Source organism: Erpetoichthys calabaricus, chromosome 1, assembly GCF_900747795.2.
Source record: "Erpetoichthys calabaricus chromosome 1, fErpCal1.3, whole genome shotgun sequence".
In the NCBI taxonomy this organism is placed as follows: domain Eukaryota; kingdom Metazoa; phylum Chordata; class Cladistia; order Polypteriformes; family Polypteridae; genus Erpetoichthys; species Erpetoichthys calabaricus.
In genome coordinates this window covers 259,831,423-259,847,693 of record NC_041394.2, presented here as the reverse complement: position 1 = coordinate 259,847,693, position 16,271 = coordinate 259,831,423, and positions in this window count along the sequence as shown.

The following is a 16,271-nucleotide window of genomic DNA, read 5'->3' as shown; positions in this document are numbered from 1 at the left end:
TCTGTTTTTATCACTGTTTGTCTTTTCTTTTTCCTACGGCCATAAAACCATATAGTATACAGACTTCAAGAAAAGTTCAAACACTTTTCTGCAAAAAAATTGTTACTTTAATTTTCATTAATGCAGATAAGATATTTTGTTCTCTCTTCTTAACATATTTATAACCTTATTTTGTCTCCTATTTAATGATTATTTGAAGCAGTGGGGAAATTCAAAAGAGAGATTTTGGTTCTTAGCATCTGCTTTGCATAAGTAATAATAATAATAATTATAATAATAATAACAACTTAGCACCTCATCATACATTTACAACTCAAGGTGCTTTCCATAGATTAATTAACAAAAACATATACCACATTTACTTGGATTAATATCATTAATTAATACTATGATTATTTATTATAATTGTAAGTATACTAAATGCAAAATCATCTAGGTATTATTCAGCAAAATTTAACCATTAAAGTGCAAAAGAAACCTTCACTCTTATCAGAAAAAAGTTTTCTAATTAAAGTATGTATACATTATGTTTGACAATAGAACAACCAGATCTAATTAATATATATATATATATATATATATATATATATATATATATATATATATATATATATATATATATATATATATATATAAAAATATGCAAAAATAAATGGATGTGATTAGTTAACCAGCTGACATGGATGAGAGGAAAACAAAAAACACCTAGGTTAGGCCATAGGAGAAAAATAAATCTCTGAAGGGCCATGGTCAGAAGACAAAAGTGAGCAAATAAAATAATCAAGTCTATTTTTAATTAGTTTCTGCATCATGAAAGCCAGCTGGCTACCCACCTTCAGCAGTTGATACAGTTACATCAGTCGATAATAAGGTTTCCAAGGACTTCTTGCTTCCAGGTGAGTACTTTGAGCAGGTGTAGGTGGCACATACCACCAACGCAGGATGGGAGACAAAAAACATAAAAAAAGCATTGGATTAATGCTGGGTGCTTATTAAAACATCAAATAGCTAAACTTATAATCCGATCACTATATTATGATATAATTACTGGAAAGTCAGATTTAAAAAAATGGTTTTTAGAAGTTTTTTGAAATGTTCCACATATTTAGTCTTTAACCACACTGTGGTCCAAAGCCTTTGCTGGCATCCAAAACAGCACATCCATCCATCAAAGGTTTATTTATGCACATACCCATACTCAATAACAAAGAACAATTTAGAATTGCTATATAGAACAGAGCCTCATCCATCCATCCATTTGTTTAAACCCCCCTATCCAGTGCAGGGTCATGGGGAAGCTGGAGCCTATATCAGCAATCTCTGCATGCAAGGCAGGAACAACAACTAAACTGGCCACCAGTCCATCACAGTGTGAACACACACACATGGACCGATTTAGTCATGCCAATTCACTTAACCTGTATGTCTTTGGACTGTGGGAGGACACCAGAGCACCCAGAGGAAACCCATGTAGGCATGAGGACAGCATGTAAACTCCATGCAGGGAGTACCCAGGACTTGAACCCTGGTCTCCTTGTTGTGAAGCAGCAGTGCTACCACTGTGTAATCCTAACTGTCTTAAGTACTAGTAACAAAGCATTATATTATATGTGATGAAAACTATTGTAATATTTTGTTTTATTACTTGGTAAGACCAGTCACCAAACATTAGAAATAAAATATTTCCTTTTGAAATGTGTTATGCCCCAGTTTATTTATTGAATTTAATATGCATTCCCTCAAAAGTTGATGCTTTCAATGTCTACAACATGTTCTATAAATGTAGAAGAAAGTATGTTGACTTGATCAGTGGTTTGCTTTATGTAGTTAGACCACTAAGTACACATACAAAAATAACATTATGTACAGATTAGTATACAGTGATCCCTCGCTATATCGCGCTTCGCCTTTCGCGGCTTCACTCCATCGCGGATTTTATATGTAAGCATATTTAAATATATATCGCGGATTTTTCGCTGCTTCGCGGGTTTCTGCGGACAATAGGTCTTTTAATTTCTGGTACATGCTTCCTCAGTTGGTTTGCCCAGTTGATTTCATTGGCAGATGGCTGAGAAGCTATCCAGCTTACTTTCTCTCTTCCTCTCTCTCTCTTGCGCTGACGTAGGGGGGTGTGAGCAGGGGGGCTGTGTGCAGCTGCTTCCTGAAGGACAGGCTGCACGGAGCTTCGCATACTTAAAAGCTCAAAGGGCACGTATTGTTTTTCTGTGGCTCTCTCTCTCTCTCTTCCTGCTCCTGACAGAGGGGGTGTGAGCTGCCGCCTTCAACAGCTTTGTACCGGCGGTGCTTCGCATACTTAAAAGCCAAAAAGCCCTATTGATTTTTTTTTTGACTGCTTGCTTTGCACTCCTTTGAAAAGGAAGATATGTTTGCATTCTTTTAATTGTGAGACAGAACTGTCATCTCTGTCTTGTCAAGGAGCACAGTTTAAACTTTTGAAAAAGAGACAAATGTTTGTTTGCAGTGTTTGAATAACGTTCCTGTCTCTCTACAACCTCCTGTGTTTCTGCGCAAATCTGTGACCCAAGCATGACAATATAAAATTAACCATATAAACATATGGTTTCTACTTCGCGGATTTTCCTATTTCGCGGGTGGCTCTGGAACGCAACCCCCGCGATGGAGGAGGGATTACTGTAATCCTAAATTGTCAGCCTTGATAAACATGTAACACACCACGTAAAGCTATTTAATAATAGTGATTTTCAGTCTCAGACTTCATTGACATAATCTCAGCATGATGCGGACAGTAGAGGTGGGCTCCCTGACAACTCTCGTGTAGTCTGACATCCCCAGCAACTCAGTCCAGCCAGTCTGTGTGTCACCTTGACACAAGCAAACAGGCTCGGTGTGCATGAGAGCTGACAATGAATGAACACCAGGAAGCACAATGCATGCAATGCAGCTTTGAGGAATAATGAACGTTGGTATTTTTCGAACTTGCAAACAGAAGGAGAGGCTCCTCTGTTTGATGTTTCCTTTTTATACACTATGACAGAATGGAAAAAGGGCAGGGATTGTGGCTGAACTCACCGTACCTGTAAAACTTTTAAAACACCGGCTCTGTCAGGCAGTATACTATTGGCTGTCAGAAAAAGGAGAACGTTTACAATATTTTAGAAATGTTAAACAGTGCTAGAACATCTTCATTTTTTATGCCCAGAGGCAATGAGATCAGCAACTCCAATCGTCAAATTTGTATTTTAAATCAATGCAGGTCTCAACTCGCCCTATATGATTGCATGAGTATGTGCATGTATGCGTGCAAGTATGCCCTGTAATTGAACTTCATGGTCATCAACAGTTCTTTTTGCTAGTACCCTTTGATTTCAGGATAGGGGATTAATACTCATGTTTTATTAATCATTTTCATTTGCCAATGTTTTGCTAGTATGTGTCAGACAGTGTAATAACAGAAGGCTGGAGACACACACATGACTACTCATCTACTGGCAGTATTCCTAGCAGCTGTGGAGAAATACGAAGCTTACGCAGTATGAGTAACCATTTTATAAACATTTTTGTATAAAATAGAGAAGCCCAGATCAGGTCAACAGTTTACTGAAATAATGCATTAGGGATCAAAATTAATTAACTAAGCTGCACTTCTCATGTCAAACATTGGTTAAAGTGGCCTAAAGATCCATCTGCTACACTAATATAAACAGTGTTGAAATTGTTGTTTTGAAAGGTTGCTTCTTAACAATTGCTGGTTTTGCATATTATTTTTCTTTTAACTACTGATGATATTGCTTTTCCAATAGCATTACCCAAAACAAAGAATGTCTCATTAAAAGGAAAAAAGGTTGCTATGAAGGTACTATGACAAAACAAACAAAGTGCAGATGCCTTAGTCACACTAGAGGGAAGACAATAACCATTTGCTGTAATTATTACCTTCACAAAATTGTTTCCAGTCACTTGGGGCAATAACCACCTGATACATAAATAGCTTACTGCGGTCATTCTGGTCAGTTACCATATTCTAATTCACCTGTGTATAACCAGATCTCAAAACATCTCCACGCAACCTAAACTGTGTTTACTTTTAAAGACATATTTTATGGGGCATATGTCCAATTCTATACATTTTCATATTGCTGTGTGTGTTTTATGTTTTTGTGCACTATACATTTATTTGTAGCTGAAGTTATGATGATGCTTCAGTGTATGGTACTTTCAGTTGTGTTTTGCTTTTGTTATATATTTGCCAGTGACCCTGAGACAAATTCCTAGCAACTATATCTTTTGGCAATAAAAGTCAGTTTTTTTCAAGAACTGACCCTGAGAAAGATGTGTAAGGTAATGACATAGTTGTCTTCAATGGGAAACTGCTCAGGGCAAAGCTCTCACTCTTTCTTTAGTCATCCTTCCTGATATGGCAGAGGTAAGATGCAAACACAGATGACAGGAATCAAAGCCTCCATTTCTGCTGCTCAGATGAAGAAGGTTTCCGTTTCCCAGTTCTATTTTATTTTGTGGCTGTTTGATGCAAATTCCCTGCACAGCAGCTCTCTTATGCTGGTTCCTCTCCATGTTTCCTTATACATCTCTTCACTAGGCCCTATCATCCAGCCCCATGGTTTCTCTTATCTGCTGTGCTGACGATACCTGTCATTCCCTCCGGAGGACGACATGGTATTACCTAGAATGTCTGCATGTCTCACTAACATTGCAACCTGGTTGAAGGAACATTACCTTCAGCTTAACCTAGCAAAGACGGACCTTCTTGTTATCCCAGCTCGTCCATCATTTCAGCACCCCACCTCTGCTCAGCATGCTTCATTACCACTAACACCTGCCAAGTCGGTATACAACCTTGGGGTAGTGATTGATGACCAGATATCCTTCAATGACTATGTTGCTATGGTCTCTTCGTCCAAAATTTTGGATTGAAAATATTTTTCTTGCAGTGGGTATTTCAACAAGGAATTTGGGTTAACAACTTTCTTGCTATGAGTTTTGACTTATTGTGTTGATTAACATTTTGGGCTTTGGGGTAACATGGTGGCACAGTAATTGTGCTGCTGCCTCACAGTAAGCAGACCATGGTCACGTCCTGGGTACTCCCAGTGTGGGGTTTGCATGCTCTTCCTGAGTCTATGTTGGCCTCCTTTGGGTCCCCTGGTTTCCTCCCATAGTCCAAGGACATGCAGGTTAGGTGGACTGTCAATGTTAAATTGGTGCTAGTTGAGTGTGTGAGTGTGTTCACCCAGCAATGGACAGGCTTCCTATCTGGGGATTGTTCTTGCCTTGTGCCCTTTGCTTGCTGGGATAGCTTTCTGTCCCCTGCAACCCTGCTCAGGATTAAGCAGGCTTGGAAAATGGTATGGCACTTTTGGCTTTGGTATTTGAGTTTGTTGGTTTTCCTGGCTTTTAACCACAGAAAGTTTATAGATGTTTGCTTTTCTATCTCCCGATCCTACAGAATACATTTTAGTGCTTGTTAGCTCATGGCAGTACACTAATAACCAAAAACCAACAAAATACACAGTTAAAAATTCCTTAACTAATTATAATTTGTTTTTAACAAAGTGTTTATGGTTATCTAGTCATTTCCTTTGTAAATGCAAATTTGGACAAAAGTGAATGCATTTTGCCACCTTTTATAAGGGTGATTAATGACTAGCAAAAAAGGTCATTGTTGTTAATATTATGGCAACACCCAGGTACAATAGAGCACAAAATGGAGGCACCATTTAAAAAATCCTCCAGAAAATTGCAACATGATTATGTCACAAAATTAACAATAAAAATTAATAACATCAAAAAGTAAGCCCAAAATTACAGGCAATGAATTATTACACTGACTAACTGAAATAACTGCCTAGAGGCAGTAGGTGAGTATGAGAGAAAAAATATTAGTTGTTAGGAAGGATACAGAAGGTCTGAGAGAAAGCAGGATAGTCAGAAATGAAGAAGGAGGTCTTTGTGCTGCATGGAAGGTGGGATAGTTGCCAGACCACTCCACCTGACAGAGAAGTGTAAGCAGGGTGTTGTGCTCATTTGTGAATTTGGTCTTTTTGCTTTCCTTGCTGGTATTTCTTCTGCCTCCTTTGCATGTAGTTTCCCATTTTAGTTTAACTTGTGATATTTTCATTTAGTGGCCTGCATTTGTTCATTGTGTTGTTTCCTATTTATTAAGTAGTAGGTGCTGGAATTAAGTCATGCTATGGCACCTGAAAGTTTTGGTGTGTCAGTCCTTTAATCAGAGTGGCATTCAATTCTCTTTCTTTGCTACCCTTGTGAACTGCAAGTCATTATTGGAGGTCATTGATAACTTATTGTTCAACTTCTGGATTTTTCACTTTTGTTTTTGTTTTGTGGTTCACGATTTAGAATGCAACAGATGGTGGAGGGAATGCTGGCGCACGCATGTTGCTGCCGCTCCTCCCTGTTGACAATACTTTTCGTTAACATTCGCACTATCCTTGCACTTTTTGCACTTCTGTCACTTTCTCTTACTGTAATTTTAGTTCATGGATGCAATTGATTACTTTTTGTATTGAATTTCTACTTATTTTTAGGACTTTGACTTGACTGAGTTCACAGCCTCAGGGACAACTGATTCAAATATTTTTGTGGTTCACTGGACAAAGCTTTCTTTTGATTGCCCGCTCCTGCCTGATGCTTGATTCATGAACATTTTTCTTTGCCTCTTGGAAATGTAGGAACTGGGACTGTTCTGTGTTCTTAATTAAAATAGATAACCTGGATTGCTGTCAATGCCTTCTATACGTACATGTACTTCAAGTGGAGAAATGTTCACACCCACCTGGCTTATGGTTATACCAACAGTTATATGTACGTGTATATGATTATATGTTGGAATATCTGAATTCTGGTAAATTATCTTCATGTGCATCTTATAATATCTCCTACTTTTTTAATGGCTCAATCCTCCAGTGGCATCAGTCTATGCTTCTACTGGAATTTTGCTGTGTTCCTGTCTCTGCTCATTTGCGCCACCCCATCCCACCCGTCTCACCTTCTCCACTGTGCTGTGCTGCATTGTGCTCTACTACTATCAGATACGTTTTGGCTTTCTATTTTCCTTCTTGTCGATTTCAACATCCAAAATGTGACACCCCGTGTAGTGGGAAATAAAAACACCAGCCTACACTCTGGATGTCTAGTAAATGGGACCGAGCGTGACCAGGATGATAATGGTAGACAGGGAGACACGGACACAAAAAGGGTTGGGTTTTTAAAAAATAAAGTGAAGTTTTATTTACAGGTGCACTCAACAAAAATAATGTCCTGCGGAATTTATATATTAATACACAGTCCAATACCGCAAAAGACACACAAAAACAGTAAATAAATGATGTTCAAAAATAGTGACTATATACAAAAATAAACAGTGCACCAAAACCCATAACCCAAATAAATACCTCCACCAAAAAGTATTCCAGGGATATTTTCAAGAACAAATATTTACAAAAAAAAAACAAAGCACAAGCCGTAATGTTTGGTAAATCTAAGTTGTTCTACCGAGTACCTTTCTCCAGAAAGATCTAATCAGAAAGGGACCAACCTCTAGGGGCCACGAGTCCTTTTTATATTCGGCGCCCCTGTGCTGACCAATTAAGCTGTCCTAAGTCATCTCTATAACCACGAGAAGTCGACGGCGAGAAGTGGCGTCTCTTGCCCTGCAAAAACACTAAAATAGTTCAAGCAGCCGGCGCGCGCGCGTATAGCTGTGCCGGCTTTTGAGACGCAACTGCGCTTCTGCTTTAAGTTACCGTAAGCACTTTTAAATTGCCACGTCCTTCCCCAGAGCTACTGCCCAAACAACTACACACATGGGATCCCTTTTCTAAACCGCGGTAAATGAATATTACGACGCTTCACACTATCTTTTACTCTTTTAGTGTTATAGTGTCGCGGGAGGCACACGCAAGAGTGGAAGACTGTCAATGCCATCCTGGCCGGTTAATGGCAAGGCTGTCTCTCCATACTACACGAGACCTACCGTGACACTCTCCAAAAGGCGCTAATAAGGTCAGTGAAGATGTCCATCTGCATTCTATACAAAAGGAAAAGGCAAGTTTCCTTTCTTTATACTTTGATTTTTTTTCCCCAAACAAATGCCTCTCAACACTGCAGAGGACACTTGACAAATTTTATTTTAATTCTAGGTAATGCCAGTAAGGCACATTACCACACATCCATATTGACATTCCTACATGTAAACTGAATAATTAAATCCTTGCTGGAGTGTTTTGACTTGGTGCAACATGTTGATTTTCCTACTGACTATGGTGGTCATATATTAGACTTGATCTGCACATCTGGCTTATCTGTCGGCAACACTTGTAGCAGTGATTTGGGACTCTCTGATCATAAAGCAGTACTTTCACTGTCTCATTACATCTCCCTCCTCTTACCTGTAAACATCAAATTTCTTTCAGAAACTTAAAAAAATACCTGTCCTTCTATCCTTGCTGGATCCTTTTCTGATCTTTTTCTGTCTTCCCCTGTTCTGTCAACACTAGGTAGTCTTGTTGACTACTATAACTCAGCTCTTCATTCAGCACTAGATAAAATGGCTTCTTAAAACATAACAAGGTTTCCTTTTAGCATTCACCTCCAAGGTACAACTCATTTTACAGTCTGTAAAAGCAGATGGCCCACACTTTGAGAGAATGTCACGTAAGACTGGCCTCACTGTGCACATCCAGGCTTTCTTTGACTATCAAAGGGCTTACAGAAATGCACTAACTGCAGTCAAGAACACACATTATGGCAGAATAATTCAAAGTGGCCATGATAACCCAAGAGTTTTGTATTCTCGTAGTTAATAAACTGCTTCAACCTGCATCTGGCCCAATTACCTCCTCTAACTCTATGAAAAAGTCCTCCACTTTTTCCGAAATAAAATTAACAATCTAAATAATTCAACAAACATAAATCCATCATCCATTTCCCTGTGTTCCCATTAACACTAGTTGTGTTACCCGGCATCAGCCAGGAAATTTTCTTAAAACGATGGGCCATGGTTACAGTGCTGACTTTTAATCGGATTTGCTAATAAATCAAGTACTTCTTTGAATTCAACATTTGTAGTTTTTTAGCACAGGCCAACATTATTAGGTCAGTGGAGCTACTTACTCTTGAAGAGGTTACATACAATTGCACATGAGTAAACTATTCCTAGATCAATTTCTGCTTTCATAGTGACTTTAGCTGATGGTCATTGCAAAAGAAAGTTTTACAGGAATTTGTATTCTTTTGAAATGAAATGGATAATTGGTAGGAATAATGGAAATATGGGGTATGAATACAATTTCTCTGGTAGCACATACTGTAAAAATGGCAACTTGCAGTCCACCTGTCAAAGGTGAAGGTAATATAAGCATTTTTCCCAAATCATTTAGGCTGGCATTTTTTTTTAGTGATTACATCTTGGAAGATGAACATAATTATGTGCTTATAGCTTCTTCTGGTTATTCCTAATATAATTTAAACTTACTGTTTCAATTTTGGTGTATATCTCAACCAAATATTGATTTAGAAGCACTCTATACTATAGTAAATGATTATTATGTCTACTTGGCATCATAATTCTTTGCTGGAACCATATACTTGAGGACATCTTCACCATAGCAAAACTTCAGTGGGTGTGAAGAGGATCAGAGGACCTGAGTATCTCATTAATACATCAAATGTGATTGTCTCTGCAGAATAAATTATGTAACTCTTTCAAAATCCTAACCTTTAATGACAATGGCAACTTCGTTTTCAACAGTTGAATAATTTTTTATGACCGTTTAGAGGTTTCTTTTCAGCATGGCTGACAACCTTGAAGTTGTTTTGTTTTGGAACTGACACTATGATCACTTTAAGCAATTTGACATAATTGTTACAAAAGTGTAACATCGTTTGCATTTGTTTAATTAATCCAGACGAGGAGTCATTAAAAGTTACAGATTTGAGTTTGAGATGTAAACTGTGTTATGCTCTTTTTTATGGAATTTCTCTTAGCATCTGCTGAAAAATCGAGATCTCGGAACTGTTAGAACAAGCATGTCTAGCATGGAGGACAATAGCAACAAGAGGGGATAGTCAACTGGAATTCATAGATTTGTCTGAGGAATCCAATCCACTTTCAAATCTGTGCAGTACATAGCGATAATTTAAATCAATAGCATGTTTTAGTGCATTGTTGTAGGATGATTTTAAGTCTCTAACCCAAATATATATATTTCCTTTTCTAAAGAGGCACATCTTCAAATGGACTTTGCATGAATAACTGTAAGATAAGTTTGATACTAATATTGTTTCTTCACTTTATCAATAAAAAGTGTCTTTTTCTACTTATAAAAATATTGGTGGTAAATATTTTGTTTCTCAAAATTTAATTGTGTCATCAGAAACTGTAGGTTGAGTCTGAATGCCAAATTCCATAAAATAACTTTTAGTTGTTTGTCAGATTTCCAGAGGATAGTTCTAATGCATCCTCGTACTATAAAAAAGGAAAGGCTTCTGGTATTGGTTACTAACATGCATGAAGATGTATTGGATCCCTTGAAAACCACGTCAGAAATAGACAACCTCTCCACCTCTCTTAAAGAAAATATGGTAAGGTTTTTCTCATTCTCACTATATGCACAGATTTTGTCAGCAGGAAAAAAATTACAATATTTTCATGTAGCTTGTGTGCTTCAGTCAAAGCACACTCTAGCCTTTAACATAAATATATTTTCAAACTCATACTCTTAAAGTATCATGCTGTTTTTCAGTTATTACTGTAATAATTCATGTTTGCTATGTTTTTAAAATAATAAATTCTTTATTTCATAAGATGCAGCACCTTGGCTCAATTGATGGCTTAGATTTGCAAGACAGTCTGAAAAATTTTGAAGAAGCTCTTTGCAAAGCATCTGAATGCATCCTACATACTGAAGAAGAAAATGGAGAACTGAAATTTAGGGAGCTTTTTATAAACGAAGTGATACTAAGTAAGTAATTTGTGGGCATATATTCTGTAAATCTAAGCAACAGTGAAATATTGTTGTTATAGGACTTAAGATATACCACAGCATTTACTGGATGGATAGCAATAGCAATTGTCATAAACAATAGATAGCACCTATTGTTTAAACATTTGCAGTGTATATCTATTCTGGCAGAGAGCTCTTTTGTACTTGCCAGTGCTGTTACTATGAATTGTGTAAAACTTACTGTGTCCTGCCGGAGATGTGAAACAACCATAAATTAAAAGAAATGAAGAGCAAAATAGGAGAAACCCTAAAATGCCCCACACAGTGAAAAACAAAATCAGATAAAGTATACATGTATACTCAGCAAAGCTGTAGAATATTTAATACAAACAAAATGTCACTATTGTATTACATTAGACTTTTAGCTCTTTTTATTTTAGGCAAGATGAAAGAAACCCAGGCCAGATAGATGTTCAGGCTGTTGTAGGTGAAGATCAAGAGAAACATGAATAAATTTGAAGTTGCTTTTAAAAAATAAAGCACTTTTATGTTTAGTATTTGAATATCTCTGACCTTTCATTTAAAAAATGTAAAATTTAATTCCCTAAGCTTTGGCCCCATACTACAGTGCAAAGCACAACCCATAACCACAGAAAACTGGCAGTCAGTAAGCACTACAACTGCACATGCCATGCTCTTTAAAGGTTCCCTAAAGGTTATTTGCTAACATTCTCAGATAACGTTTTGAGAACAGATACAAACCTTTCACTTTAATGTCACTGTAACATTCCTGTTTAACATTCTGAAAAACAATACATAACCTTCTGCTAATGTTACAGCAATATTAAATTGTTTGCTGGGAACTTCTCCTTTATTGTCACAAATAAATGTATAAATATTTTAGCACTTCATTATTATTATTAAGGTGATTCCCATCAATCCTTGTACTTTGAAATGTGGCAGAAATTTGCCTTTGATTATTGTGTTTGTACAATGACATAATTTTGAATTCACTAACACATTTTTTTAAAACATTGACAAAATTTCCTGACTGGGTGTAAACCAAGTATTAAACTGTTAATAGCTTCTGGTAAGTCTTCAAAAGATGATAATTAGATTTTTTTTTCAATTTTGCAACACATTTGGGATGCTTCATTGGTCCACTTCAATGTGCAACAATTTGGACATCTGAGATTCATAGACCCAATAAAGCTGTCTTTATTAAGTTTATAATCATGGTGTGAATTATAATTAGGGCGGCACGGTGGCGCAGTGGGTAGCGCTGCTGCCTCGCAGTTGGGAGATCTGGGGACCTGGGTTCGATTCCCGGGTCCTCCCTGCGTGGAGTTTGCATGTTCTCCCCGTGTCTGCGTGGGTTTCCTCCGGGCGCTCCGGTTTCCTCCCACAGTCCAAAGACATGCAGGTTAGGTGGACTGGCGATTCTAAATTGGCCCTAGTGTGTGCTTGGTGTGTGGGTGTGTTTGTGTGTGTCCTGCGGTGGGTTGGCACCCTGCCCAGGATTGTTTCCTGCCTTGTGCCCTGTGTTGGCTGGGATTGGCTCCAGCAGACCCCCGTGACCCTGTGTTCGGATTCGACGGGTTGGAAACTGGATGGATGGAATTATAATTAAACCCATCAGTTTCTTTCTTTGTTCCGATCAGTATATTTTGAGGTATATTTACTAACGCAGCTCTGTGAATTTCTGGATGTTGTTACACTACCAGTCAAATGTTTTAGTACACCTCGGTTTTTCCAGTTTTTCTTCAGATTTATTCAGTTGAAGTGCAATGACAAAAAGGTAAGCAATAAACCACCAGAGGTTTAAATTGAAAGTTTAGGTTAGCAAAAACTGAAAAAAAGTAATTTTCAGAATATTACAAATGGGACATCTTCATGGAATTGTTCTGCAGCAACTAAAGTAAATAAAGCCTTCCAAATTGAAGCAAACAATTTGCACAGGTGTCCGAAATTCTGTTGATTACTTAAAAACCTCCTGTCTGTCTTAAAGCAGAGTTGAAACAGGCTGTGTTACTACACCCTCTGAAATACTACTACAATATTCCAGTGATAATGGTAAGGAAATGACAATTAACAAACGAAAGGAGACAGAGCATTATTACCCTTAGAACTGTAGGCATTTGAAATAGAGAAATTGCAAAGTGTCAGTGAGTACAGTGTCCTGCACAATCCAAAGGCACTATCCTCCTTCACAATCCTCCCTTTCTTCTGTTTGGATCGGTTATTATATGTTCTGCCTTTTGTTCAGCATGAGCAATATATTTAAATGTAACCTTGTTAAATAAATTAAATACTTTAAGTTTCTAGAGTTGGTATTGTAATAAAGAGATCAGAGAGAGTGTCAGAGTGTTGGGGCTTTAGCAGTAACTTGTCTTTTTCAATAGGCCTGTCCTCTATGGGATCAGGGACTGAAATGAATGACGACTTCTGGTGGCACCATGCTTTATATACTGTAGCAGCTAGGGTCGAGGGGTGGAAGTGACATCATTATTCACCTGCAAAGTTTTCCTCCGCACTAAAGAAACACTATAGAACTGATTAGTGACTGTGCTCCCCAACCATCCTTCCCCATCTGTGGTATCTACCCAAAGTCAAGAAGTTACCCCTGCAGCTTGCATGTATGACACTGAGTTATATATTCACATCTGTTTATTTTTACTTTATTTTTCCCGTGTTTCAGTAAGCACACCAGTTTTTAATATTTTCAGCTTCTTGTACTTTTTTTCTGTGAAAGAGCAAATAACAGAAATACAGTAATCCAAAATGCTTACTGTGGTTTTTGATTGTTCATTTATTAAAAACATTCAAAATACTTCTAAAAACTTCCAAAGAAACCTAAAGAATCGCATACAAAAAAGAAAAAGGCCTTGAGATAATATGCAGTGTCTAGAATACACGGGAAATTGCCAGGTGCGTAAGTAAACACTTGCCACGTTCAAGGGTTTAAATTTAGTAATCTTACCATAAAATAGCATTTCTATTCTAAGTTCCCTGCCATATTTACTTATTTCATTTTCTAATTACAGTTTGGCTATTGGACATTTGTTTTGCATTATTGTAAAGTATGGTACTCTACTCCCTGCCAAACTGGTGCACTTCACCCAAATTGTCAGTGTTAGTATGTTTCAAAATAAACAAGAACAGTCCTCAAGTCATCTAAACAAATTTGCAAGTCAACTCAAAATTAATTCTTGATTTCTCCCATTTTTCACTGTCTGTCACATAGAAGGAGTAAATATTAAGACAGCTATCTGATTTTCAGTATTCATAAAAGTACAGAGAGCCTAAGTGACAACGGTCCTTAAAAGTAAGCCCAGTTACTATGCGTCTTGTCCCTCTGGAGTTTATCTTATCATCTATGTAGCTTAAGGCAAACAATGCCACTGATCCGATGTTAAAAGAACCAAATGCAGTAGGCAATGTAACATGTAACATAAAAAAACTAGCTGCAAGTGGTCTTTGGGGCAAAAAACAACTCAAAGACTCCCTATCAGCTTTACTATACTCATGAATTTGGAGAGACGTTAACTAATTCTTAGGAATTACCCAGTGCAAAGGACGTGGACCCACCTGTGCTTACTACCCCACTGGTGATACCATCTTAGCCATATTACTGGCACGTGAGTCCTATTAATCTTTGTCTTGAGAAATTACATCCAGATAAATGTTTTTAGTGAAAACTTCAAGCCTTGCCCTCTGTTGATGGGTTGTTTCACTTGCATGGTGTTTGCTTTGTTTCGACCTTGTGTCTCTTCATCTGTGTCATTAGCACGATGTCGTTGTTGTGCAATGCTGTTTGCTGTACACAGGTCTTTCATAGTGAGAGGTGAGGTGCATGCATACGCCATCTAGTGGCTGTGGTTGAGTATGAGCAGAGCGGAATGCTCCGTACACACACAGGTTTTTCATCTATATAAGTCTAATGTGGAAAGTTTGACCTAAAGTAGTATTTTGTTACCTAGTATGCGTTGTGATAAGAAAGACTCTCCAGACATTATAAAGGTTTGGGACAGCCACCCGTATATTATATCCTGGCTGCAAAAGTTTGAAATTATTGAACAAAGATATTCACAAGACTGAGTCCAAAACAGAACTGAATACTTGGAGGTAAGATGGCAGTTTTAAGGGCTGATGGAGGAAATGATGTCATCTATACTGGAGCTGGAAGTGACATCATCAAAGGTGCCGGAGCCAGAAGTGACGTCATCAGAGGTGCCGGGACCTGGTGAGATTTCCCGGGAATGGTCTGCAAGGAACTGAGAGGGACAGTCAGCACACTCTGCCACACCCTGGTCTGGTGTAGTATTACATTTACTCAGGCCCTTTAGCTGTCTTCTACTCACACGTGTGTGACAGTGTTCATATTCAACCTACACTTTATGAAGTGTAATATAACACTATCTGCTAATTCTGGACAGGGAACCAGTCCTTCACAGAGCCCACTCACACAAACAACCACAATGGACTAATTTAGAATTGCCAAGGAGTCAGATGAGGTGGCTCGGGCATCTGATCAGGATGCCTCCTGGACGCCTCCCTGGTGAGGTGTTCCAGGCACGTCCAACCGGGAGGAGGCCCCGGGGAAGACCCAGGACACGCTGGAGGGACTATGTCTCTCGACTGGCCTGGGAACGCCTTGGGATTCTCCCGGAAGAGCTAGAAGAAGTGGCCGGGGAGAGGGAAGTCTGGGCATCTCTGCTCAAGCTGCTGCCCCCGCGACCCGACCTCGGATAAGCGGGAGACAATGGATGGATGGATGAATTAACCTAACCAGCACATTTCTGAGGCTATGGGAAGAAAGCCAGAGAAGAAGAAACCTACACAAACTTGAGGAGAGAGTGTAAACTCTACATTGACAATGACTGGGCACAGGACTTGAAGTCAGGGTGTTGACCTATGAGTCAGCAGCTTGAATCACTGTACCACCATGTTTTTAGAATATGTTCTTTTCAAATGTCATTACAGATTACAAATTTCAAAACAATGACAGTGAAGACATGTCACTTAATTTATTTTATTTAGATTTTTAAGGTTAAATAATATTGTTCAGTATGCTTAGTAATGGAGGCTAATTCATTTTCTCAAGTTTCTGTATGCTGACACTTTAGAACAGAAGTATTTTGAATAACTGCCTACTGCAAAAAAATGTTCCAAGCAGCCCTGAGCTAAGCAGTACAATAAACAATTATGCTTGAAATACTCACAAATGCCTGAGCTAGCCCTGCCATATCATGTCTTTCAAAATGCCACTTTAACTTTTTGTTTTTCTTGGATAGAAAAAGCATTGGC